The following is a 21,004-nucleotide window of genomic DNA, read 5'->3' on the forward strand; positions in this document are numbered from 1 at the left end:
CCAGAAAGGAAATTGAAGAAATAAACAAAAATCTCCCAAAAAACAAGAGCCCAGGGCTGGATCATTTCCTGGGGGAATTCTATTAATACCTAGTCTTCTGAATCTGTTTCAAGAAAATAGAAATGCAAGGAACACTTCCAAATCCTTTCTATGAAGCCAGCATTACCTTGATCCCCAAACCAGACTAACACCTTACCAAAAAGAATAACAGATCATTATCCCTGATGAACACAAATGCCAAAATTCTCACCAAGATACTAGCCAACAGGATCCAACAGTACATTAAAAGGATTATTCACCATGACCAAGTGGGATTTATTCCTGGGCCGCAAGGGTGGTTCAACATCCGCAAGCCAATTGACATGATACACTACATTAGTAAAAGAAAGGAAGAGAACCATCTGATCCTCTCAATAGATGCAGAAAAAGTCTTTACAAAAGTACACCATGCTTTCTTTATTTCTTTTTTTTTAAAGATTTTATTTATTTATTTGACAGAGAGATCACAAGTAGACTGAGAGGCAGGCAGAGAGAGAGAGAGAGGGAAGCAGGCCCCCTGCTGAGCAGAGAGCCCAATGCGGGACTCTATCCCCGGACCCTGAGATCATGACCCAAGCCGAAGGCAGCGGCTTAATCCACTGACCCACCCAGGCGCCCAGTACACCATGCTTTCTTGATTAAAACTCTTAACAGCGTGGGGCACCTGGGTGGCTCAGTGAGTTAAGCCTCTGCCTTCGGCTCAGGTCATGACCCCAGGGTCCTGGGATGAGCCCCACATTGGGCTCTCTGCTCAGCAGGGAGCCTGCTTACCCCCACTCTCTCTGCCTGCCTCTCTGCCCACTTTCAATCTCTGCCTGTCAAATAAATAAATAAATAAAATCTTAAAAAAAAAAAAAAAAACTACTCTTAACAGTGTAGCAATAGAGGGTACATATCTCAATATCATAAAAGCCATCTATGAAAAACGCACAGTGAATGTCATTCTCAATGAGGAAAAACTGAGAGCTTTTCTCCTAAAGTCAGGAACAGAGCAGGGATGTCCATTCTCACCACTGCTATGATTAACATAGCACTAGACGTCCTGGCCTCAGTTGTCAGACAACAAAAAGAAATAAAAGCATCTGAATGAGCAAAGAAGTCAAACTCACTATTTGCAGATGACATGATATTCTATGTGGAAAACCCAAAACTCCACCGCAAAATTGCTTGAACTCATACAGGAATTCAGCAATGTGGCGGGATATAAAAATCAGTGCACAGAAATCAATTGCATTTCTGTACACTAACAATGAGACAGAAGAAAAAAATTAAGGAGTCAATCCCATTTACAATTGCAGCCAAGGTAAGACAACTAGGAATAAACCTAACCAAAGAGGCAAGGGATCTGTACTCAGAAAAGTTTAGAACACTCATGAAAGTAATTGAGGAAGACACAAAGAAATGGAAAAACATTCCATGCACATGGATGGGAAGAACAAATATTGTGAAAATCCACTACCTAGAACAATCTACACATTCAATGTAATCCCTATCAAAATACCAGCAACTTTTTTTCACAGAATTGGAACAAGTATATGAATTTACAATTTATATGAAACCAGAAAGACCCTGAATAGCCAAAGAAATGGTGAAAAAGAAAACCAAAGCTGTTGGCATCACTAATCCCGACTTTGGGCTCTATTACAAAGCTGTCATCATCAAGACGGTATGGTATGGGCACAAAAAAACAGACTCATAGATCAATGGAACAGAGTAGAGAACCCAGAAATGGACCCTCGACTATATGATCAACTAATCTTCAAAAAAGCAGGAGAGAAAATCCAGTGGAGAAAAGACAGTCTCTTTAAGAAATGGTTTTGGGAAAATTGGACAGACACATGAAGAAGAATGAACTGAACCATTTCCTTATGCCATACACAAAAATAGATTCAAAATGGATGAAAGACATAAATATGAGTCAGGAATTCATCAAAATCCCAGAGGAGAACACAGGCAGTAACTTCTTTGATCTCAGCCGCAGCAACTTCTTGCTAGATATGTCTTCAAAGGCAAGGGAAACAAAGGCAAAAATGAGATGTTGGGACTTCACCAAGATAAAAAGCTTTTGCAAAGGAAACAAGTCGACAAAATCAAAAGACAGCCAACAGAATGGAAGAAGATATTTGCAAATGTCTTATCAGATAAAGGGCTAGTATCCAAAATCTTCAAACTCAACACCCAAAGAAGAAATAATCCAGTCAAAAAATGGGCAGAAGATATGAACAGACATTTCTCCAAAGAACACATCAAAACGGCCAACAAACACATGAAAAAGTGCTCAACCTCACTGGTCACCAGGGAGATACAAATCAAGACCACAGTGAGATACCACCTCACACTAGTCAAAATGTCTAAAATTAACAATTCAGGAAATAACAAGTGTTGGCGAGGTTGCGGAGAAACGGGAACCCTCCTACACCATTGGTGAGAATGCAAGCTGGTGCAGCCACTCTGGAAAATAGTATGAAGGTTCCTCAGAAAGTTGAAAATAGAGCTACCCTGCAACCCAGCAATTGTACTACTTTGTATTTACCCCAAAGAAACAAATGTAGTGATCTGAAGGGGCACCTGCACACCAGTGCTCATAGCAGCAATGTCCACAATAGGCAGACTGTGGAACGAACCCAGATGTCCATTGACAGATGGATTAAGAAGATGTGGTATATGTATATGATGGACTACTACTCAGCCATCAAAAAATGAAATAGTACCATTTGCAGTGACATGGATGGAACTGGAGGGTGTTATGCCAAGTGAAATAAGTCAGTCAGAGAAAGACAAGTATCATACTATCTCACTCAAATATGGAACTTAAGAAACGAAATAGAGGATCATAGGAGAAGAGAGGAACAAATAAGACAAGACGAAGCCAGAGAGGGAGACAAACCATAAGAAACTCTTAATCACAGGAGATAAACTGAGGCTTGCTGGAGGGGAGTGTTGTGGGGGGATGAGGTAGCTGGGTGATGGACATTATTGAGGGCACGTGATGTAATGAGCACTGGGTATTATAAAAGACGGATGAATCAGTGACCTCCGACTCTGAAACTAATAATACATTATATGTCCATTAATTGAATTTAAATAAAAAATAAAATGGCTGCAGATTGCTTTCAAACTACTAGAAAATGGAGAGAAGTGGACGATGTCATAGCTTGTATATAAGTTGCTTATGTAGTATTTTTGTTGTTTCTTGTTTTTAAAGATTTTTTTTTATTATTTATTTGTCAGAGATCACAAGTAGGCAGAAAGGCAGGCAGAGAGAGGGGGAGAAGCAGGCTTCCCGCTGAGCAGAGAGCCCGATTCAGGGCTCCATTCCAAGACCCTGAGATCATAACCTGAGCCGAAGGCAGAGGCTTAACCCACTGAGCCACCCAGGCACCTCTTGTTTTTTTTATTTTTGCAAAATGGGTGTTAGAGAAGTTAAACAAGGAAAGGCAGTATGTAGGATAATTTAGGAATTCTGTATTTATTAACTAGTGAAATCAGTAGTGCCCAAAGGGTGGCTTGTAGGTTCTAAACAGCAGTTAAACTAGAATCAAGCCGTAAAACTATGGTGCAGAGGTGGACTTGCCAGGTGGATACTGAACAGATAATTTTAGCATTTCTCGCTGGGCATACTTCTCCACCTTTATGTGCATATAACTTCCTCAGAGGCAGTGTTGGTATAGTAAGGGAGCGGGCTTTGGAATCAGGCCAACCAGAATTCTCCCTTGTTCTCTGTGCTCTCAGAGGCTCCCCTGCTAAAAATAGACATGAAAAGAGGTAGGTTGCACTGTGAGGCTTGGCCGTCATGTATACTAAGTTCTGGAACAATGCCTGGCTCCCCGGAAGTGATCAGTGAGTCGTAACAGTTGTTACGTGAAATCACCTGTGTTCTCTTCCTCTGTTGACAGGGCAGGTCTGCCCACCTCTAGATGTTATAGATTTTCTGAAAGTCTGGACTCAGAATGACAGTGTTAAGGGCTGACATGACCCCACAGGAAAGTGAGATTCCTGATTCCCTTAATAGGGAGGCGAAAACTCTTAACACAACCATGCCTCTGTAATCCTGGAAGTTAACATTCTCCCCCTACAAAGATTAACAACTTACTACTTCTATAGGAATTTAAGAGAAAAATTGATATGAAAACACTTGTTTATTCCTTTTGAGGGAAGTATAGAAACTTCACTGCAATTCATTGTGCTTCTGCCTCAGTCCGCTTTCTACATGATTTGTATCTTGGGGTACTTTGTTCCTTTCTTTCTGTGGGATCTATTTTCTTGCATGGAAATTCGTGTTTGAATACTGGACTTTAACACTCCTCATGCCTGAGATTTTTCTTTTAATTGCTGCATTGCATGGATAAAATAGAAAATAGCAAAACCCAAGTTTTTTTGAAGCTTTGGACATATTTCCAGTCTTCAGTCTATAGAACACCAGGTAGGGTGGGTGTTAAGATTCAGTGTCAGGAGGGGTGCCTGGGTGGCTCCGTGTTAAGCCTCTGACTTTGGTTCAGGTCAGGATCTCAGGGTCCTGGGATTGAGCCGTGCATCAGGCTCTCTGCTCAGCAGGGAGCCTGCTTCCCCCCTCCCCCAGCCTGCCTCTGCCTACTTGTGATCTCTGTCTGTCAAATAAGATCTTAAAAAAAAAAAAAAGATTTAATGTCAGGAGTTTCTTATTCTTATTGCAAACCAAGTGGTTGCCTGTCACTGAGAAAAATTAGGTCTCACACGTTATACCACTATTTTTCAAATATATGTAAATACCATGTGATTATTAATTCTCATGGGAGAAAATATTTGCAAAAGACACATTTGGTACAATACTGTCACCCAGATTGTACAAAGGGCTCTTGAAACTCAACAACGAGAAAACAATCCAATAAAAAATAGGCCAAATATCTTAGTAGACACCTCACCAAGAAAGATATACAAATGGCAAATAGCATATGAGAAGATGGTCCACATCCTGTGTCATCAGGGAAATGCAAATTGAAACAGCCACAAAATACCGCTAAATACCTATTAGAATGGCCAAAATCCAGAACACTAACAATACCTCATGAGGGCAAGGCATGGAACAATAGAAATTTTCATTCATTGCTGATGGGAATGTAAAGTGGTATGGCCATTTAAGAGGACAGTTTGATGATTTCTTACAAAACTAAACGTACTTGTAACATATGATCCAACAGTTGTAGAGTGGAGTACATAATTCTTTGATATTTACTTATGTGCACACAGAAACCTGCATAGGGATGTTTATAGCCACTTAATTCATAATTTCCAAAATTTGAGAGCAACCGAGATGCCCTTCCGTAGATGAATGGATAAAGTGTAGTACATCAGTTAACGGAATATTATTCAGGGCTAAAAAGAAATGAGCTGTAAACTGTGAAAAGATAGGAGGAATCTTAAATGCCTATTACTCAGTGAAAGAAGCCGATCTGAAAGGGCTACTTACTATTTGTTTATAACTATATGACATTCTGGAAAGGTAAAATTATGAAGACAGTAAAAAGGTCAGGAGTTGAGAGTAGAGAGGTAGGATGAATCGGATTTTTAGGGTAGTGCAAATATTCTGAATGATACCATTGTGATGAATACACATTACTATACATTTATCTAAATAGAATATACAAGACCAAGAGTAAGTCTACTGTGAACTCTGGACTTTGGTTATGATGTGTTGGTGTAGGTTCACCAGCTGTAACCAGTGTTCCACTCTGGTGGGGGATATTGATCGTGGAAGAGACTGTATGTGTGTGGGGACAGTGGGTATATGGGAAATCTCTGTACCTTACCCTCAGTTTTGTTGTGAAAAAAACTGCTCTAAAAAAGTAACATTCTAATTTTTTTCCTAAGTGAATAGCATGCACAAAAAATAGAAATTTATTTGCAAGCATTCCTGAATTGGAATGGCAGTAACTTTTGAGCATTCTGTAGAATGCCCAGGTCATAGATACTTAGCGGCTTATCATAAGATGTGATAGTTCACTAGGTTTCTTTATCCCCCCCTTCACATTAAAATGTTTGGGAACTCATGACCTAGGCTTTGTTGATTTAAGGGTTAGCTGGGTAGTAAAACCACTAAGTGAAGTTTTTGTCTGTGGGATGGTTATATGCTAGTGAGTCTTTACACCTAGTCTGAGTAAAAAGCCCCAGACTTTCCACTTAAGTGGTACCTTGTATCTTTCATCTAAAGAGCATAGAATACTTTTTAAAATTCCACATGGTGATAGGGGAAATAAATGAGAGGGAGGGGTGTGGGAGAGCCCTGCCCAAGGTCACACAGGGCACCGGTGGAAGCACTGGGTAGAGAGAACTAGATTCTCCTGACTTAGATTCATTGTTCTCAGACCCTGTTTCCAGAGACTTGATAAGACTTCTCTGCTCTAATTTCGTCAACAAAGTTGAGTTTGAAATACTTATATTTTGTGCTGGTATCTTTCAAAATATGATATCTTCTATCAGTGGGGTCAATCATTTGGGTTAGTTTATTTTGGCAAAATTGTGTGCACTGAAGGTCTGAGGTTATATCGATCTATATTCTATAAACTCACACCAGGTATTCATGACACAGATTTAATGGAGAAACTTTCAGGTTAAATAGGAATTAACCTTAAAAGTGAAGTTATTACTGACAGCTTTTTAGTTTCTCAAGTGGGAAAAAATCACTATGCAAAAGAATCCTATTCCAAATTAACAACAGCTACTATGAGGTATTTCCTTGCCTATATCTCAAAATTTCCCAATATTCACGTTGGGAAAACTTGGGGCGCCTGAGTGGCCCAGTGGGTTAAAGCCTCTGCCTTTGGCTTAAGTAATGATCCCAGGGTCCTGGGATCAAGCCCCGCATCGGACTCTCTGCTCTGCAGGGAGCCTGCTTCTCCCTCTGCCCCTCTTCCCACTCATTCTCTCAATCTCTCTCTCTCTCAAATAAAAAAAAAACTTTTTTTTTTTTTTAAATGACATCACATAAGTCAGAAGGAGATGGTTCAAGAAAGCAAAGATGATAGGACAGGAATCTCAGTGATGGAGGGCTGAGGGGACGCTTGTCAAGAAACATGAGAGTCAATTGGCAAACCGTGAGGTGCTAGTGTGCCTGGAGTGTTTGAAGAAGGACAAGGCCACCATGGCTGGGAAGAGTGCACAGGGGAGGGTAGGAGAGCATGTGTGGGAGGTAAGGGGAGGGGGAACGGGGCTTCACAGGACATATGAGGGCACTTTGGCTTCTGTTCTCATTGCTATCAGAATACTTGAATGTGTATTTGGACAAAGCTGAGTTAGAGTATGTAAATAATTATGACTCAGTTTTATGTTAAGATATTAGATGACTTTACTGACTGAAAAATGCCTTATAACAATCTCATCACGAATGGAGTAAGTGACCGGATGTTTTAGAGCCCAAATTCTTCTTTCTGTTAGTGTCACGTCTGTCAGGAAGACGGCTAAAATAACTTGTGTTGGATTGCGAATTGTTAACTTCAGTACGTACACTAATCGCTTCTCGGCCTTTTGGCTAAGATCAAGTGCAGTACGTACACTAAATAGTTCCGTGTTACCTGATGAGTCTGGCTTCTGAACTAATTTTATTAATTCTGGAAAATAATGAACTTTCTAAGGAGTGAAGATATATTTCATTCCTTATACACAGTGTATTTTCTCTAAATATTTGCATTTTATATTGAAAATGGGGCTCTCAAGTTCAGCCCCAGCTCATAGCATAAAGAGGAATGCATGGTTTTAATTAAAAAATCGAGCGGTTTAGGAAATTTACAAAGAGAAAGAGTTAGACTCAAAAATTGAGTCTTTTGTACAGTTTTATCTGTGTCAAGGCTGTGATTGTTTTTAAGAATTGTCTCAGTAGCTTTGGAATTATCAGAATATTTCTTTTGCTGTTAAAATTTGGACAGTGAGGGGCATTTTGAACTTCTATTTCCAGCCATATCTTTTAAACTATGCTTCTTTTCCATTAATAATCCCCTAGAGGATGCTTTTTGGAGGAATGGAACTGTGTTCTGTTTAACCTTAGAATTATATAGCTTGTTTCAAAGTAAAGCAGTTTGACTGTGGCATTGGGGAAGTAACTCTGGCTTATTCAGAAAATTGAAGCTTAACTTAAAATTTCAAAATCATCATAAAATGTCAAGAATTTGTTATTTGTTCATAAATACAGAAAGGAGAAATCATTCCTTAGTTGTTTATTCATATTATAAATGACTATGTTCTTTCAATTTTTAATGCCTTTTTAAAATATGCCCCCTTAAAAAAAAATTAAAAATGCCCCCTCATAGAAACTAAAACATTATCAAACATCAGTTAACTTAAGTCCATGAGTATTTTTTGATACTAACATTTTTAAAAGCAAGTTTATATTCACTATAAATTTTCATATTCTATTTATCTCTTGGATCTTTATGCTTTGTTTTTTGCACTCGGCTGTGCTTGTAAATTTCAGTTCCTTAGCCATCACTGTCATTTTCATCACTAGTAAATAATATTTATTGAGTGCACACTTGCTTTTTCTATAGCTGTTCTCCCAGTAACATCACAATTGCCCAAGCAAGCTGAATGTGATCAAGTAAAAAGCAATTAATATTTCTAAATATTTTACTTCAACTATTTTCAGGCCGTCACAAAGTAAAAATAACAAGAAAAAGTGGTAATGTGGAACGGTCATTGAAATTAGTTCTGGTAGGTCCCAGCTAAGAAGGGGACACACACCTTCATATAGCTTTCATTCCTACATACCCTTTTGCCTTTGAAATACCAGTATAATCCTGATATTAGAGAACATGACCAATTCTCATTTATAATGAGTTATCTAGCATTGATCCTTGGTTCTAACATCTCTAGAAGAAATAAATTATAACTAGGATGGCTGACAGCAGATTGAACCCATAGGAGATTGCCACAGTTCAACTGTTTTTGACATTATAAAAGATCAAACATGTTCTGGTTCAACCTAGTATTTGCATAACACTTTGTGAAACAAGCAAAGGAGGTACTGGTGCTAAGTTCCGAAAGATGAAATGACTTGTTCTGGGTAGTGAATGACTTGTTCTGGGTAATGTGACTGGAAAAAAGTACAACAGGGATTTGAGAACTTGAGTTTCCTGACTCCCAGTTCAGTATACTTTCTACTATTCTATGCTGTGCATCTGGGGAATGAGTTAAAATGACCAGAACAATAGCGGTATTGAAAGTGTGATCCAAAATAAGTGAGTTGCGTTTCTTCAGGGCGGGGGTGGGGGGCATAAAAAGTAAAAAAAACAAGAACAAGACTGTCAATATACTCAGGCAATTAATCACTGGGAAATTAGTAAGGGAGAAGAGTGCTTCATCTGATTATTTACATTTGCAAGCCAAGTGGTCATTTTTTTTTTTATGTTTCCACTTTTTTCTTTTAACAAAATAATACATATAGAAGACTTCAGGTATTGACAAAAGTTGAGGGAACAATATAATGAAGCCCACGTACCCATCCCGCAGGCTCGACAGTCAACCACTCCCAGCCTCCTTTCCTCTGTCCTCGCACATACTTTCCTCCCCTACACTGGATTATTTTTGAAGCCAGTTCCAAACTTCATGCTATTTCTTCTATAAATATTTCAGTATTATATAATAAATAATTCACAGTCCATCTTGGAGGCTGATTTGGGGAAATGAATATCATAATTGTTGATAAGCAAACAATTAAAAACCTTTAAGGAATTGAGCAGAGCCCATGCAAGGGTTGTTTGGAACTAAAAATTGCATCACATCAGCAAGAATTCAGTTACCAAATCTTCCCTTTCTGGCCTCTCTGCCTCAGATACTAGTTGTAGGTATGCCAAGGCATGCATAAGGAGACTTGTCATTGAACACGTTGTTTAGAAAGTGTGTGCGTACCGAACATGAGATCTGACCTATCCTCCAACTCAAGAATGAAAGGCTTTTGGTTTTTTTTTTGTTGTTGTTGTTGTTGTTTTATCATTTCATGTTTTATTTGTGTGTGAATGCATTTTAAAGAAAAAAAATGCATAAATGAATTAGTTTCCTTGGTGGCTTCTGGGTGTATAACCTAACAGTCATGCTATGGAGATAGCGTTCATCAATTATGAATATTTGTTATAGTTCTTTAAATTCTTTTGTTGTCTAATTGGAAAACTGGTAAAATACTATCATTGTCCAGATAAAGTTCTTGGCAAGTTTTCTCTCTTTCAAACCCCGTAGGACAGTCCACAGCTCCATGAAAACATGAGTCAAATACATTACAAATTTCCCAAGGAGAATCAACATCTTTTCCAGCTGTTTGGATAGTCTGTCTAACATCTGACCAAAATCCTCATCTCCCAGCATTGTTCTGGGCTTTTACACTTTGATTTGTTCAATGTTATAATTTTAAAACTGAGCCAATAGTGTGAGTCTTCACTTTTTTCTTTAAGACTTTTAACTCTTATCACTTAAAAAAAATAACAATAAAATGTTTAAAAAAAAAAAAAAAGCAGCAAGAGATCTTGTCTCCCTAGGTATTTCTCTTTGACAATGCAAAATTCCTTCTTACTACTGCTATCAAACTTCTCTCCTTTTTTTTCTCCCTGGGTAATTTTTCTATTATTTATAGCATAAAATATCTCCCAACTATAACATCAAAAAGAACTAAACTTGGTTTGATTGATTAGTTTCGGGTTTTCTATTTTAAATGTCTTTTGGCACTGACCAGTGTGTTTCAATTTATTCAGAAGGAATGCATTTGTGATCATTCCAATTAATCCCTTGTCTGTTTTGCCTGGCCTTTGTGTGAAACTAGTTATAATAACTTTAAAGTTTGGCAAGCTGTGCAATAAACTGCCCAGGGTGGGATGGAAAACTTTCAGGGCCCAATTAACAAAAGTCAACTTGTCCTCCAGCCTATCTACACGAAATCATCTGTTGCTTTGAGTTGTCTTTATAACCGTTAATAACATTTGATGAGTAGGTCAGGGCAAGAAGGTAGAAACAAAGCAACTGTGTCAATAAGAATGGATTCCAGAGTCGCAGACCAAATTTCAGCAAATGTGCACACGTGCGCACACACACACACACACACACACACCCTGTTGTCAAGTTTAAAACATATAGAAAATTTCAAGCATTTGCAAAAGGAGAGAGAACAGTATAATGAACCCCATGTACCAAACACCCAAGGCTCAGTGGTCAACAACCCACAGACTCCTTTCATCTGTCCTCCCACATAATTCCCTACCCCTCCCTGGATTATTCTGAACCCAGTCCCAGACATCATGCTATTTCATCCATAAGGAGTGGGGGCACAGAAGTCAGCTATAGAAAACCTGGAACTTTGTTCAAGCTGCCATTCAAAAGGAAAGTGATTTCCATTTTAAATGTGTCCTGGAAGCTGAGTTATGTGGACATTTACACCCACCTGTGTACCCACCTGAAACTGGCACAAAGATCATGGTGCCAGAAAACCATTCAAAATACAATGAAACATTTCAGTGGTTGTTAAAGTCAAAACTCCATGACTTGCGTTTAACCGTTCCTTTATTTTGTTTTCATTCTCTTTTGTCTTTTTCCTTTTGAACTTAAAAATGGAAATGTATTTCAGAATTTTTGACACATTTCAGAGCGTTTGGAGGGCGTTTCCCCTCAAGCTGCCTCTGTTGCCTGTGACATGGCACAGTAGATGCACCGTTGGTCATGTACCACACTTGGACCTCCCTCTTCCCAGGTTCTCCGTCGTCTCTAGCGTGCAGCCACCTGTAATTATGCCAGGAGATGCACCACGAGTTTGGGACAGCAAACCACATTTTCATTTCCACATGCTTGTGTAATACATGCAAAGTTTATCTTAACTTACGGTGTTTTAAATGTCTCAGCCTGCGTTACCATCACAACTTGGTGAACAAATATGAATCATTTCTAACAATAACGTTTAAACTTTCATATTTTTTATTACCGGAACAAAAGGAAGTTCTTCTGTTTTTTTATTCTAGAATATTTTCGGCACTTGAGGAAACGTGTCAACTCAAAATTCAAAGATCATCCTCCCATTTTGTGTTTCATTGTGAGTTTTCAGATGATTACTGTCAAAGCAAAAGTCATTATTTAAAAATCAGATCAAGTATAAAGGAGATGACTGGAAATAGGAACGGGCCTGCTCTTATCTGCTTGATAAGTCTACCTGATCCGTGTACCTAAATTAATTAATCTTTCTCTTTGTTCACGTTGTATTTGCTCCTGGCAAAATGTGCTGGAATCACTGTTGTCACATGGTTTTAATTTTTGAAAATCCATCTTTCTAAGATAGACGTGGAAAGAAAAGCTAACTGCACAGAACACCACATTAAGAGGAAAGTAGTTGAAGTTCTGCCATGAATAGTTACCAAAAAAAAAAAAAAAAAAGAAGAAGAAGACGAAGAAGAAGAAGAAAAGTATGATACTATTTGGCCTCATCTCCCTAGCTAGGGAATTCAAATTGTTGAATACCTAATAGTGCTTTTGTAAGGATTTCAGTTTTCAAAAAATATGCTGTGGTGGACAAAGCATGACTGTTATGTAAACATATAGTTACTACAGACACTGGGACATATGTGAGTATTTTAAAAGATATAACATGTACTTGGATAACAAAATTGAAGCATGTTTAAATGTTCCATATCAAGAGGTTAGGCCCTTTGAAAACTGCAGACTCCTTCAGGTCGGTGGGATGCTGGAAGTGGAGTAAGACACAGCAGCCTGCCTTAGTGACTGACTTCTGGCTACTTTCTTACTACAGTTAAATTCTGTCTAATTTGTCAAGATAATAAGTGTATGTTTGATTTGGCTATGAAATTATATCATTGCATTTTAAGGTGTATAACTAGTCTCAGCGAAGATATTTTTGTAATTTGGATTTGTTTTTTGCCCCTGTCTTCCCTAAAATGTTCAAAATTGGCTTGGTATTTTAAACTTCTGTGTTTTGGGATGCCTGGGTGGCTTGGTTGGTTAAGCCACTGCCTTCGGCTCAGGTATTGATCCCAGGATCCTGGGATCGAGTCCCACATGGGACTCCTTGCTCGGCAGGGAGCCTGCTTCTCTCGATGCTTCTGCCTGCCTCTCTGCCTGCTTGTGTGTTCTCTCTCTCTCTCTCTCTGGCAAATAAAATCTTTAAAAAAAAAAAAAAGTCACTTTCTCTCTTTAAATAAATAAATAAATAAACTTCTGTGTTTTAATATGTGAGATTTTAGATCATCATAAGATAGAAATAAGAGCAGAAGATCAGATATGGCAGGTTTTGCTGCTGTTTTGTTGAGATGTTAAGTAATAACTTGAGAGTTGCATGTATTTCTTCGGACAACTAGATTTCTTTTTGGAAAGTCAGCGTTCATCTCCTATGACCTGTCATCCTACCGCCGTGTGCTTGATTCTTTCCCTTCTCAAAGAGACAAAACTGGAATGCTGACCTCGGTCCCCAACTAGGTACTCATATCTCTCATTTCTCTAGTCATAGCCAAACTTCTGGAAAACACAGTCTATGCTGGCTGCCTCTAACCCAGCTTCTTAACTCCTTTATCACATCCTCACTTCACCTCCATCCCAACCACTGCCCAGTAAGTGCTTTTTACAGGCTCACTTCTTTGTTACCAGATTCAGTGGCACTTGCTAGTGCTTATCTTTTTGTTTCGTGTTTTTTTTTTTTTAAATCTTTTGTTCCTTTTTTGTCATTGTTAAATCCCTACTTCCCTATTCTCCTTTTTTGGCTTCTGTGAGACACCATGTTCCACAGCCTCCCTGGTAACTTGCTTTGGGTCTCCTCCAAGGCTCGTTCTTCTTCAGTGTTTCTTACATGTTGACGTTCCCCAGGTTTGCATCCCTTGGCTTCTTATCACTAGGCCAGTCTCACCACCTGACCACATGGTCTATCCTGGCATCAGTTGTCCCTCATGCAGAGGATCCTCAGATAAGTTTTCTGCTTGGTGGGTATGTATATCCAGTGCCTGTGGATCTCACCGGTTTCTCAAAGGTAGATATACAAGGCTGAATATTTTTTCTACTGTTGTTCTACCTAATTCTCTTTCCAGATTCTGTGAACACCTTCAGGAACGCACCAACCCAAACTCTCTTTGATTCTGGATACCTTTGTCTCCCTCTATATCCAGCTACTAAATCTTACCAAGTCACCTATAGCCTTAATATCCTCAAACTAACCACTTTTCTCTCCATTTTCATTTCTGAACTCCCTGATTTTGTTTGATAAGGTCACTTGGTTTGACCTTATCGTTCTATATCTCCCATCTTTTTTTTTTTTTTAATGTGCAGGATTTATTGTATACACAATGTTACCTGACAATCATTCAGAAAGGGGAGTATTTTAAATTTCTTTCTTAAGTATTCTAATTCCAGTAGAGTTAACATACAGTTTTATGTTAGTTTCAGGTGTACAGTATAGTGGTTCAAGACTTCTATACTCAGTGCTCATCATAACAAGTGCATTCCTTAATCCTCATGACCGATTTCACCCATCCCCCCCACCTCTCTTCTCTCTGACAACACCAGTTTATTTTCTGTAGTTAAGAATCTGCTTCTTGGTTGGCCCTCTGTTATTTTCTTTTCCTCTGCTCACTTGTTTTGTTTCTTAAATTCCACATATGAATGAAGTATTTGTTTTTCTCTGACTTGTTTCGTTTATCATCTACTCTCTACCTCCAACCATGTTGTTGCAAATGGCAAGATTTCATTCTTTTTTATGCCTGAATAATATTCCTCTGTGTGTGTGTGTGTGTGTGTGTGTGTGTGTGTGTGTGTGTGTGTGTTTACCACATCTTCTTCTCCTATTGGTGGATACTTGGGCTGCTTCCATAATTTGGTTATGATAAATAATGCTGCAGTGAACTTAGGGGTATATGTATCATTTTGGATTAGTATTTTAGTATTTTTTGGATAAATACTCAGTAATATGATTATTGGATCATACAGTAGTTCTATTTTTAGTTTTTTGAGGAGCCTCCATACTGTCTTCCACAGTGGCTGCACCAGTTTGCTTGCCCACGAGCAGTGCACAGTGGCTCCTTTTTCTCCACATCGTCACCTGCACTTGTTACTTCTTGTGTTTTTAGCACGTGTGAGGTGATATCCCATTGTAGTTTTGATTTGCATTTCCCTAATGACAAGTGATGTTGAGCATCTTTTCATGTGTGTGTTGGCCATCTGGGTGTCTTTCTTCTTTGGAGAAGCATCTGTTCATGTCTTCTGCCCATGTTTTAATTGGATTATTTGGGTTTTTTGGTGATGAGTTATAGAAGTTCTTTATATATTTTGGATACTAACCCTTTCTGCTGCTTCATTATTAATGTATAGAAATCCAACAGATTTCTTTATGTTTATTTTGTGTCCTATGCATTTGCCGAATTCCTTTATCAGTTCTAGCAATTTTTTGGTGGTCTTTAGGGATTTCTGTATATAGTATCATATCATCTAGAGGTAGTGAAAGTTTTACTTCTTCCTTATCAACTTGGATGCCTTTTATTTCTTTTGTTATCTAATTACTGTGGCTAAGACTTCCAATACTATGTTGAATAAAAGTGGTGAGAGTGGTCATCACTGTCTTATTTCTTATTAGGGGAAAAGCTCTGGTTTTTTTCCCCTTGAGTATGTTATTTTTTCCCCTTGAGTATATTAGCTGTGGGCTTTTCATATGAGGACTTTGTTGTGCTAAGGTATATTCCCTCTAAATATACTTTCTTGAGGGTTTTTATCATGAATAGATGTTAATGCTTTCTCAAATGCTTTTTCTGCATCTATTGAAATGATCATATGGTTTTATCCTTTCTCTTACTAATGTGATATATCATGTTGATTGATTTGCCAACACTGAAGCATGTCATTATAGCCCTTTTAAGTGTAATATCTAGCATAAAGCTTGTGTAGTGAATCATATTTAAGCAACAATCCAAACCAACTTTTTAAATTATTAATCTTTTGAAAAATAAATAAGCAAAATTTTAAAACCAAATAAATTGAAATTATGTACTGAAGACAGCTTGTTAATAATTTGTCTATAACGTTGCAGACCCTTCCATTTGAATATATATAATAATCTTTTTTTAAACGAGATGATATTATACAAATTGATTTATATTATTCCAACACAGCATCGCATACTTCTCTCTAGGTGATTACAGATCTATAATATCATTTTTTCATGGCATTATTCTATGACAGCAGCATGGGTTCTTGAGCCAGTGCTCTACCGGTAGATGTATAGCGCATTTCTAACTTTATTATAAATAAAGCTTTACTCATACATCCTTCTCTTATTGTCTTGCCTATTTTCTGAGGACAGATTCCTGCTAGTGAGATTTGTGAGATTCAGGAAATGCACTGTTTTAGATCTTTTAAAACAGTTCATTAGATAGCTGTACAGTGGGCTTATACTAATGTATATACTGTCCTTAGAGCATGAGTTTGTCTATATTCCCCACACCCACTATAGTTCTTCTTTTATATTTTTAACTGATTTGATAAATGAAAAATGATACTCCAGGCCATTTACTCTAATTTTAGACAAATATCTACAATGTTTGGTTATCTGGTTGCCAAACCCACAATAGATCAGAAGCAGGAAATTGGAAGAAGAATGATGAGTTGCTATAGTCAGATGCATTGGCAGCAGTGTGAAGTAATAGCAGACAGACGAACAGTGAGGACGGATACAAGAAGACTGGGAGGAAAAAAAAAAAAAAAAAACAGAACTAGAATCCCAAACTGCACAGTGCATGGCCCATTTACTTCAAGGCCCAACAGCCCAACGCCCCTCTGTGGTCTCTAAGGCTTTCACCATATTTCAACACAATGTCCCCCATCTCAGCATTTTGAAATCCTACAAAGACAGTAAAGCCTTGGCTCATAGCAATAGTAATTAATTAAATGTCAACTGTTGTCAATCAGTTGCAGATTGCTAAAATAATATTCTGTGTTTAGCCTCCTACAAAAATAAAGCTTTTTTAAAATGCTTGCACTATCAGTTGCAAAATTGCAACTCTCCACTTAAACTCTTCCACTGAAATACACTAGCTAAGTTTTGTCTTTTTAACCATTAGGTCATTTGCTAAAACACTGAAAGATATGCTAATAATATGTAAACAAGAAATATATTCTAAGGGATCTTCCCAGCGTGAAGAGGAGAATGCTTCTGGCAGACCTGATACTCTGCTTTCAGTTTTAAGGAACTGCCATGGGAAAATATACTTACTTGTATCTAGAGAGTGGATGACATTGGCAGAAGTTAAAGGAAGGCAGACTTCTAACAATTAGGACTTTTTAATTCCGTCAGAGTTTTTCTTAGGTTTGACAGACTGTTAGACCTCAAAGGAATCGCAGTGATTTATAAATAACAATCCCCCATGTTTTATAGATTAAAAAAAAAACCCAAAACTCACAATATGGGGTTACGGGCTCACTGCAGTGAGTGGAGTGCATCCCTGACTCCCAGCTTTGCATGCAGTGTTTGTTTTCTTACGAGAACAAGGTGCCCCTCACAGCAAGTTGTACATTGCTGGAGTGTTCAGTCTACTTGTCAAAGGTGTTGTAGAAAGGATTTCTGCATTAGGAAGAAGTAAGATTAGAGGACCATGGAAATCCCTACTAATTCAAAGATCCCATTAGTTTTGTTTTAAGTGACTGTTTAAAACCAGTATAGGGGGGCACCTAGGTGGCTCAGTGGGTTAAGTGGCTGACTTCGGCTCAGGTCATGACCTCAGCGTCCTGGAATTGAGCCCTGCATCAGGCTTTCTGCTGAGCGGGGAGCCTGCTTCCCCCTCTCTCTCTGCCTGGCGCTCTGCCTACCTGTGATCTTTCTCTCTCTGCCAAATAAATAAAATTAAAAAAAAAAAAAGTTTAGAAATACCTTTAGGCAGCTATCTCAAGGAGAAAAATATAACATATATATATACAATTATATATATATATATATATATACACACACACACACATATACAAATTGTGTGTGTGTGTATGTGTGTGTATTTTTTTAAGGAAAACAGAAAATGACTTTACAATGGAATACTAATTGATTTTGGTAGGGGCCTTGTGAAATGAACAACTATAGAAGACACAAGTAAGTTTCAACTCTTGTCCAAGTGGTGGGATTCTAAGGGCACAGCCAGGCTTGTTGGGGAAGAAGGCCTCTGCAGACTTGGCTCCGGCTGTCATAACATGCAGCTCCTGTGCTCTTCCACCCTCATCTGCAATCTTCAGATAATAAGAGAAATTGCATGATCAAATCTGGAGGAGGCTAGTTGTTAGAAACTTTAAAAATAAAACAACTGTCTGGTTACGAAGAAATAACCATCTATGTCTAGAATTTACCTGGCAATCAGTTATCAAAGATGTGAAAAATTCCGGTTACAGTTTAGAGTCAATTTTATGTCCTTGAATTTTCCTTTTTTTTTTTTTTTTAAGTTTCTTTCTGTGAAATTTACAGAATTGGGGGAAGAAATAAAGCTGAATCTTGCCTCTCATGTCTAGAAACCCCTATGAGTTTCTGTTCTGGCTCCTATGGGAAAATTCAATTTTTCACCCAAAGCAAAAAGGTTAACTTCAATACTTCAGTTCTAGAATAAGGGTTTCAAGATGTATTTTTACCATGCCAAAGTCTGCAAAAGTCTTGGAAAACCAAAACCATAATGTGGAAATCTGACAAGCTTGCACTGTGATCTGCTTCTTTGGAGATAACATGTTCATTTTTCATTCGAGGGAGGGGATAAATGTGCTAATTAGGTCACGAATTTCCACTGTTAGATTCTTACCATCATTTTATTACCTTTTTTCCCTCTAAACCCCAAGAGAAGTAGTGCTCCTTCCTATATTTAAGATCTAATTTTTTAATTTTTTAAAAAGATTTTATTTATTTTATTGGAGAGATGGAGAAAGAGCACAAGTAGGCAGAGAGGCAGGCAGAGAGAGAGGGGGAAGCAGGCTCTCAGCTGAGCATAGAGTCTGATGTGGGGCTCAATCCCAGGACCCTGGGATCATGACCTGAGCAGAAGTCAGCCACTTAACCATCTGAGCCACCCCAGTGCCCCCACTATTACTTGGTAATACCCCAATATGCCCCCACTATTACTTGGGTAATAGTGGCTATAGGTTAGTAACCGCCCACATGTGTGGAACACTCTCTAAGCACCGGACATTGGCTGAAGCTTTCTTTATATTACTGCCTTTAAAATGGAGAGTTAAGTAATTTGTCTAAAGTCACACGACTTCCAAAAAAAAGAAACTGAAATGTAGCCTCACGGGCCTCTCTGGTCCTCTATCTGTTTTTTAACTTCACTTTGATAACTTTCTCTCAACCACTCATCACCTTCTGTTGTATCCTCTCCTGTGATAACCCTAGGGCAGTTATTTAATTCATAACTTATAATTTATCCTAAAACTTTCATACATCATTTTGAGCTTTGATCTGGTTTAAATGAACCAAAGGTAAATGATGGAATCTCTTCACTTTGCTTAACTTGAACACTTCCGTGAACTCTCTCTCATTACTTTTGAGGAAAACAAAATATACGTTTAAGATCCATTTCTTTCTGATCAGCCCTTGCATGGAGACAATAAATGGATGTTTTGGTTTTGAGATTTCTATAAGCTGATTCAGATGGATTCCAAAATGAAACTTACTGTTTAAAAACTGACATATGCAACACACTCTTGTATGGTTCCAATTATGGATACTGGGCTGGTCTCCAACCGCCAGGATCATTCTTATGGAGGGTTCTATAGTGAAGAGTATGACTTGCTTTCTCAGTGAATTAATGTTTCATAACATGGAATTCCAAATTTATTGTGTTGTAGTTAATGGTGGTTATGTAGATCGTAGAGGTCTCTCCAAAGACTAGGTACATGGACTAGAATACATAGTCTATACAAACCTATAAAAAGTATAGGTTGTCTACATCATGGCTTTTCTTGTATCTTTTGATGAAAAATATTATGGATGTCTTAGTCCCCAGATTATTTGCCACAATACAAATTACACAAGCATAATTAGGAGACAATGTGGTAATACCTATCAAAATTATACATGCATATTCCCTTTGACTTCATACCCTCACCAGCAAAGTACACTGAGCTATGTATACAAAGATGTTTGTTGAAGTGTTGTTGATAATATTAATAAACTGCGTACGACCTCAATATCCATCAGGAGGGAACTGCTTAAATGAATCCCATTTCTTCTCTGCAATAGAACACCCTATGAGTCCTGAAAAAAATGTGGTCACTATCTATATGCTGTTGTTGAAAGACCTTCAGAACAAATTAAATGAGAAAAAGCAAGTTTGAGAAGACTGAACAGTATATGCTGGTCTGTGGATAGTTTTCTGAAAATGTACACACATTAAATTAACACACACACACACACACACACACACAGACTCATAAAAATTTTTTTTTTTCCAGAAGGATACACAGAAATAAATTAAGAGTCACTGATTTGGCAGAGTGGGATGGGGATGGTAAATGATCATGAGGATTTTACTTTCTGTTTCCTGCCTTTCGTACCGTTGGAGTTTTCTCAACTTGTGCGTATGTTTTCTTTCAGCTATTTGGATAATGGATCTGGGCACAATATTTTTCTCTTCTAATCTTTTGTGCTTTACATAGTATTAGTAAATGTTATTTAATATGTGATAAAATCAATGAAAGGATTTTTTTTGTTGTTTTGAAGATCATACTTGATCCTTGAAGATACAATGATTGCTGAAGTCTGACTCGACTCATTGCTATTTTTCCCTAGTCCAAACATTAATTGAAAAAATTTCAAGCCTGTCCAAAATGTTATTTTATATAAAGGCAATTATCTTATTGCCTGTCTTTGATAGTCCCCAGTCCTTGACTCGATGTAGATGGAGAATGAGCATAGGGCAGATGCCTAAAGCCCTAACATTTAGGCCATATGGTACATGACAAAATACAAGGGACCCTAACAAGAGCAAGCCTCCTCTAATTCCTGCAATCATGT

At 38.0% G+C, this 21,004-nt stretch overlaps 1 protein-coding gene and 1 pseudogene across 3 annotated transcripts in view; both read left to right on the forward strand.

Annotated features, from left to right (window-relative positions):
* ARL15 (ADP ribosylation factor like GTPase 15) overlaps nucleotides 1-21,004 on the forward strand; it is a 395,820-nt gene that overhangs the window by 310,258 nt on the left and 64,558 nt on the right. The gene's annotated exons all lie outside the window — the stretch shown is intronic.
* On the forward strand, nucleotides 7,524-7,727 carry LOC116587299 (annotated as a pseudogene).

Source organism: Mustela erminea, chromosome 3 (genome assembly GCF_009829155.1).
Source record: "Mustela erminea isolate mMusErm1 chromosome 3, mMusErm1.Pri, whole genome shotgun sequence".
NCBI lineage: Eukaryota > Metazoa > Chordata > Mammalia > Carnivora > Mustelidae > Mustela > Mustela erminea.